This window comes from Rhagoletis zephyria, unplaced genomic scaffold (genome assembly GCF_001687245.7).
Source record: "Rhagoletis zephyria isolate East Lansing unplaced genomic scaffold, Rhagoletis_zephyria_1.1 Rzeph_scaffold_01178, whole genome shotgun sequence".
Taxonomy (NCBI): Eukaryota; Metazoa; Arthropoda; class Insecta; order Diptera; family Tephritidae; genus Rhagoletis; species Rhagoletis zephyria.
Genome location: NW_016158262.1, coordinates 97,668 through 105,391, shown reverse-complemented (window position 1 = coordinate 105,391; position 7,724 = coordinate 97,668).

Sequence of the window (7,724 nt, the reverse complement as noted above, 5' to 3'; positions counted from 1 at the left end):
TCGGGGTCAACTGCTGGCCTGCGTGACCTTTTTTTAAAAATGGACTTATCAACGTTTTAACGTTAAATGAGTCGTAAGTCATCCTAACTGATTTATAAAATAGATCTGGATTTTAAGAAATTAATATTTCAAACCCAGTGACCTGGAACCCGAATTCGTCTCGAGTTTTAAATAGTTCTATATGTCCACTTCGCCGGTGCCGTCTGTTGTACATCGCCCACAAAATTGCAAGATTTTCAATATCTTCTGAAACATTCATTTTAAATCGTTACAATTTTACTTTTAAATTCTGAAGAAATTGTTTGTTTACATATTTGACAGCAATGCAACTCTGCGATGTATACGCACGCAAGCCAATTTCAGTTGACGCAAAGAAACAAATTAGACGGCGTGCGTATTAAAACACAAGCCGCGAATATTAGGTTAGCCTTTCATGGTACCGACAGCGGTGAGTAATTAATTGTGACTGCCTGAAACTAGGAAAAGCCAAGATCAGCTAACTAAAAAAAAAAAATTAGTTACAAGTTGTTCATTACAGGTGAACCTTTCCATGAGGTCACCCGGGAGTTAAGCAAATCTGAGACCTTTATCGTCCGTGATTCCAATAATTGAAATTATTATAAAAAACGGGGTACCTTTTTAACAAAATAACAACATTTTAAACTAATTCTGCTGGCAGCCACGGCTTTCAAAACAGAATTTTCTTCGAAATTTTCATTCCTACAAAATAACAATTTATTAGCCATATCCATCTATTTACAACGTCGAGACGCTATAAGCACACATTTTTCAAACCAGTCACAGATGACAGGATTAAAGATGAGTTACAAAAACTAAAATCGAAAAACGCTGATGTCGCAACAGGTTCTCCAAATTCTGAAACAACCAAAAGAATTGGTTCTCCAAATTGGAACACAACGGTGTTTAAACAGCGATGCAATTCTCTAATTATTGAACTGCAAAAAAAAAGAACTGAAATCCTCTCAACTGGTGCAGCGTCAATCGAAAAGAATTTACAATTTTGTAAACTTTCAAGTTTTTCAAGTTTGTCGCCTCGAGCGAGTAGTTATTTAATGGCGCAAGTTTGATTTACGACCCGTTAGGAAACAGGCTGTAACCCGAAAAAGCAGCAAAATACAATGTTCCAATTTTTTAATTTAAGTACTAAATAAAATAAATATTAAAAATTACTAAATTTTCCTTTTTTTTACCTAAATCACCTAATGTACTCACCAAAAAATATTTCTTAAAATACAGTGAAAGGTCGCATAGACGGACGTTCTAATAAGCGGACACATTCTTGGGAACGGACAGTTTTTGGTTTTTTTTCCATACAAAATGCTCTCCCATACACGGAGTTTCCGATAAACGGACGCGGACACTCAAAAATGTCCAGTTATGAAAAAAACTCTCCCATAAGCGGATGCGACGCTCTAACAAGCGGTCAATTTTGTTTTGTTTTTCAGTCAAATGTTGTCTCTTGCGCTTCTACATATGTATATGTACACAAGAACAAAGCCCATATTCAAAAATATTTTCTTTTTTAGAAAAAGTATTGCTTTTTCGTTGCCAATGGGCAATGAGATTTGTCGGTAGGAAAGAAAACGCAATAAATGTTAACTTATTTTTAATTCACCCTGTTTCTGTCTATTGAAGAATAAATATTACTTTAATTTAGAAACCCGCAATTTAAATTTTTTAAGTATGAATTTTTATTTTATTTTTTACGAAATTCCTATAAGCGGACATCTCTCATAGGCGGACAAAAAAGGTGCCCATCGGTGCCTGCATATTGGAGCTTTCACCGTATTTGACATCCGCATTCAGCCGTATATATGTATGTGATACTGGGATGTAGATGTGACAGCAACATACATACATACAGTTGTTCCCACAGTATTGTTTCCTATGCTGCTGGCGTCGGCGCAGAAAATCAAATAATATACCAAATTTACAATGGGATATGTTTGTTTATATGTAATTCAGAAAGTACACTCCCTCTAGGAATAGTAACACCACTGTCATTTTAAACTTATTTATAAATTATTGTAAGTTTGTATACATGTACAAATGTACATATTGTACTTGAATTTACATACAGGTTCTTTTTCTAAGATTGATGTGAGATTCGTACGTTTTACCTTGCTGAATACCCAGTAAGAAATTGTATGGGCACACTCCCCTGTATGTACATATAATCCAAAGTGTGAATACATATGTACACAGTTTCATCTATCAGGAAACGATAAAAAACAATAATCCCCAATTAAGTTTGTGCGGATTTATACTAACTAACTAAAGTAAACTCATGTAATTCCTTACACAAACTACACTTTCGTGCGATAAAAGTGCATTGATACTCTAGGCGTAATTTTGCAGGTACAGCTTTTTTGTGATTTGCGTTGCTTATAGAGGCATCAATATTTTTAATTTATTATATGAAGATACTTCACAAGTTTAGCTTTTAAATCTTTAACTTAAACGGATTCAATCATGCCCATTGATATCTCATTAACTTCGAAGTTCATATTCGTGGCAAAATACCTTATAAACTTCTGCTCCTACTTCGAAAAAGCTAATCTGAAGGATCATACATGTACTCTACTTGAAGTAAAGTTACAAGACCTCCAATCCCGTTGGGAAACTTTAGGAATCTCGTATGAAAAAATACATACTGATGAAAAAAATTACATTTTCGTTGTTGGTGTTTCCGACAGGGTAGGAGTGTCATGTAATGTGGAACGATTTTCCGTCATCCCTTGTCAAATTTGGTTTGGAGACAAACCGGTTTCGGCGTTGTGCCATCTTCAGTGTCATTTTTCGTTCTGAATAGTTTCTGTTCGTCTGTCACTATTTATAGCCGTGTTAAATCGTCGTTGGTTCATAGTTAGGTACGTCTCAGCGGATTATATTCTTTTGTTCAACCAGTAGTTTCAGTTCTGTGTGTACATCCTCAGGTAGAAATTAGTTGCTCACCTCTTTTTTGATTAATTGCTGCATGGATTCGCAGGTAGGTAAAAATCACTAATTTCTACCTGAGGATGTACACACAGAACTGAAACTACTGGTTGAACGAAAGAATATAATCCGCTGAGACGTACCTAAATATGAACCAACGACGATTTAACACGGCTATAAATAGTAACAGACAAACAGAAACTATTCAGAACGAAAAATGACACTGAAGATGGCACAACGCCGAAACCGGTTTGTCTCCAAACCAAATTTGATAAGGGATGACGGAAAATCGTTCCACATTACATCAAAAAAATTTCACTTCATCGAAAATTAAAAAAAGAAGTCCACACCCAATTCCAGTTGTGTACAAATAGCTTCCAGATTTGCAAATCTAAACTTCTCCACCAGCTTAAGCTGTTATAGTGCACCTCAAGCTACATTATTAATGCAACAATAAATAATTTTACATAACATATTACAATTTCAAATCGATCTTATTCCCAAGAACAGCCTTCAATCGGATGTAAATTATATGAAAACCAACACCCTTTAAAATTATGTCCTAAATTTCGAAAACTCAATGTTCCAGAACACACCAAGGTTGTTGAACCAAACGGTTATTGTACTATTTGCTTGGCACGCAATCACGTATGTACCAATTGGCAAAGGGGGCGCCAAAGCTTTTATTGTACCGAATCCCATTAAACAATAGGGGTATTCTCCAAATCTTGCAAAGCCATTGCACGTAGCACGGATTGCACGGATTGCATAAATTGCAAACACACAACAAGAAAATTCATGGGAAACAACATTTCCTATCGCTGCAAAATATGCAACGTCGAAACCCATGTATATATTTTGCAAAATAGCATAGCAAGATAATAGCGACCCTGTGCTAGTTGTTTTGTTGTTGGAATTGCTAAATATTTCTCTCATTCCTCTCATCTCGCTCACTTAATTTTTTTTTGCTGTCTCTTGTTATTGTATTTGATACATAATTTCGCTGCTTGCTCCCCATGCATGCTACCTCTTTGCAATGGGGTGTTCTCGTACTCTTCGAAATTTGGAAAAGTATTTTTGCATTTCGTGCAATCCGTGCATCGTGCAAGACTTCGAGAATACCCCTAATGTTGCACCCTAAATCGACTAACAAACCGACACCCACGGCTCTATTTAATAATCAACCCACTCAACGTTTTCAAAATGCAACTAACTTATTGAACTCTCAATCTTATGGAACTCACATAATTCAACAAAATTGTAAAAATTTCTGTATTCTATCTCTGCTTCAACCAACTGTAACTCCAACCTCAAGCCAAATGCGAAAAAGTGACAATTTGGATCTTCAGTTTCGCCACTTTCCAGTCCCCCAGGACCGCTATGGCCCGTTATTAATAAAAATAGCAAACATTGCCAAAGCCCATAAATCAGAAATTAACAGCTGTAAACATTCCAAGATTTGAACCAAATCATGCAGCAATACCACCAAATGCTTACAAAAATGCCAACAATGTCAAATGGATGTTCGGTTCTAATAATCGTAATCGTTTTCATTGGTCAAAAACCTTGCGTGTTATTTCCTATCGAACAAAATCGTCTAAACTACAGTCCACTTTGAAAAATATCTGCGAATCCGTGAAACTTATTCCAAAGGAAATTTATAGTAACATCGTTACACTACCTACAATACGCGCGCAAGAAAGGCATATACCAGCCTTAAATTTTAAACTCCGAAGTTATCGATCCCACATTCTCTTCAAACAAGCTCATCGCTCACAAAACGCATTTACACATCAGCTAAACCTATCAATATTTATATACACCAGCAGTGAATTTACAGTTTCTGTCGGGTTTAAGCCACCAGAACTTTTGAACAATTGCTTATTAAAATGATGTGGTTAAGTTCGATTTGAGATGGTTAACTTTTCGGTGGGGACATGGTATTACAATGTTTGCATGGAACCATGGCGCAATAAACAGGTGAAGTAATAAAACAGCTTTATTTTCTGACATTCGGCTGCCTTATAGTCAAAATTTAAAGGCAATTTTTCAAATAAGGCGGTGTCAAAATCTTTCTTCTCGCTCTAATTATTTCAGCTAGTATAATTCCGCCACGGCGTGGAACAAACAAAAGTTGCCATTCCTGCTCGCTGCGTATAACACGGAGAATATTGTGTTGAGTTTTATCTTCAGTTAAAATTTCTGCATTATCATCACTTTCATCCGAAATGTGGACTTCGTTTACGAAAACCAGACATGGGCACTTTTTTGCCCGCACAGTAGCGAAAGTGCGAGCGCGGGCTAGAGAAAGGGAAAGACAGTTTAGGGGAGGAAGGGTATGAAAAGTTGCGAAAAAATTATTTATATCTCGACCGACATCATGTTCATCGCAGTACGGCTGCGGCCAAGATCTATACATAGAAGGTAGCACAATCCGCGAAATAAAAATTGCCTCTCTCTGCGCATATCGTCGCAGGGCGATATTTTGCTTCATGCCGAAAAAGCCACAAAACATGATTTTTCACAGCGGCCAATTTTAGCGAAATTTGCATTTAAACTCGCTATATCTCACACGTTTATGATTCGATTGATTTGAAATTTGTAGACATTAGACTGNCATATCGTCGCAGGGCGATATTTTGCTTCATGCCGAAAAAGCCACAAAACATGATTTTTCACAGCGGCCAATTTTAGCGAAATTTGCATTTAAACTCGCTATATCTCACACGTTTATGATTCGATTGATTTGAAATTTGTAGACATTAGACTGGATTCTATTCTGAAGAAGATGAGTCTAACTGCACTTCTTAATACTTATTTAAAACGAAATGGCGGCTATTGTAACATTTTTATAAAAATTAAGGAGGTGGTTTTTACAAATGCAAAAGTTGTGTTATGAAGTTTAAAATTTTAGTTTTGTTTTAATGCAGTATTAAAGACAAATATATACGGACATTTTCGGGGAAGTTTCAGGTTTAGACAACAAGTAGTTCTAAAGTTATAACAATATTATGGTGACACCCACAAGCGGGCGCTCGCCTCTAGATGACAAATATTTTTACATAGCACTTGTACAAGTAATTTTGGAAGTAATATTTAGTGAAATGTTGAAATTCATAAATTTATCAGTGTAATATAACTTATTAAAGCTCTACATACCTAAATATGTATGCATATAGATATATACATAATTACCAGGGAACGGATTTTATGGAAATTGCCTCTTTTCTGCTAAAGAGATAAAGTATATTCGATAAAGAATGTCCACTATTTAGCTTTCCCTGATTCCATATATACACATTTGATGTTGCCTTTTTTTGCCTTTTTTAAGATATTTGCCTTTTTTTGCCTTTTCTAACTTTAAAAAAGTGATTATAGCATTTATATTTTTTTTTAAGATTAAAAAATATACACATGCCCATGCGCAGGGACCTCTTGCCAAATTGGTGTTGGAAAAATTCAAATTCGTTTTCTCAGCTAACGTAGGCTTAGATACAATAAGGGGTGTGGATAAAATTGTTGGATGGCGAGGAAAGCGCCCTTATTCCTGACAATATGAACGTTTCAAACGTTCCATATTTAAATTGGGCTCCACTTGTATCAACTTACGTCGAGCGCACATTTAGTACATTCAAGGCTTTTCTTCGCGAAAATCGAATGAAAATGCTGCCAGAAAACTTCAAAATGCATCTTGTGGTTCAATGTTACTACAACTATACAGATTAAAGTTTTATGAGTTAGAAACTCGAAAGGATAAAATAGTCAAAGATTCGAAGTACAAATCTATTTTCTATTTTTACTTGTAATATAAACATTTCTAAAATAAAATGCAAAAAAATTTAGTATGCAGGGTTGTAGCTCATTCAATCTCAGTTAATAAATCGCAAGCTTCAAGTCGCTTTAGATTACCTTTGATTTTTTAGAATTTGTTTCTCAAGGTTGTTACATATCATAACATCATTGAGAAAAAAAATCTCAAAAATCAACGTAATTTTTCTCTAAGAATTGTGAGTCAAAATTTTGAAATATAGATGAAAATTTGTAGAATTTTTAAGTTTTGCTAAAAGTTTTAAAATTTAATTCGTATGGTTTTTGTTAAAATATCAACTATATTTTCGTGAAAAACTACTGAATAATCATTATTAAAAACATTGCGAATATTGTGAAACAATCACTGTACGAATAACTATTTTGACTATGTATGGAGTTACGTGCATATTTACTATGTATGTATTTATGTATGTAAGTATGTCTATTAAGTTTAGTAATAGTTATATAACACTGATAAATTCATGCATTTCAAAATTTCACCTAATGTTACTTCCAAAATTACTTGTACAAGTGCCCAGTAAAAATATTTGTCATCTAGAGGCGAGCGACCGCTCGTAGGTGTCATCATAATATTGTTTTAACTTTAGAACTACTTGTTGTCTAAACCTGAAAATTTCCCAAAAATGTCCGTATATATTTGTCTTTAATGCTGCATTAAAACAAACCAAAAATTTTAAACTTCATAACACAACTTTTGCATTTGTAAAAACCTCCTCCTTAATTTTTATAAAAGTGTTAAAATATTTGTTATATTGTTTTAAATAAATATTAAGAAGTTCAGTCGTACTCATCTTCTTTAGAATAGAATCTAGTCTAATGTGTACAAATTTCAAATTAATCGAATCATAAACGTGTGAGATATAGCGAGTTTAAATGAAAATTTCGCAAAAATTTTCCGCAATAAAAAATCCGATTTTGTGGACTTTTCGACATAC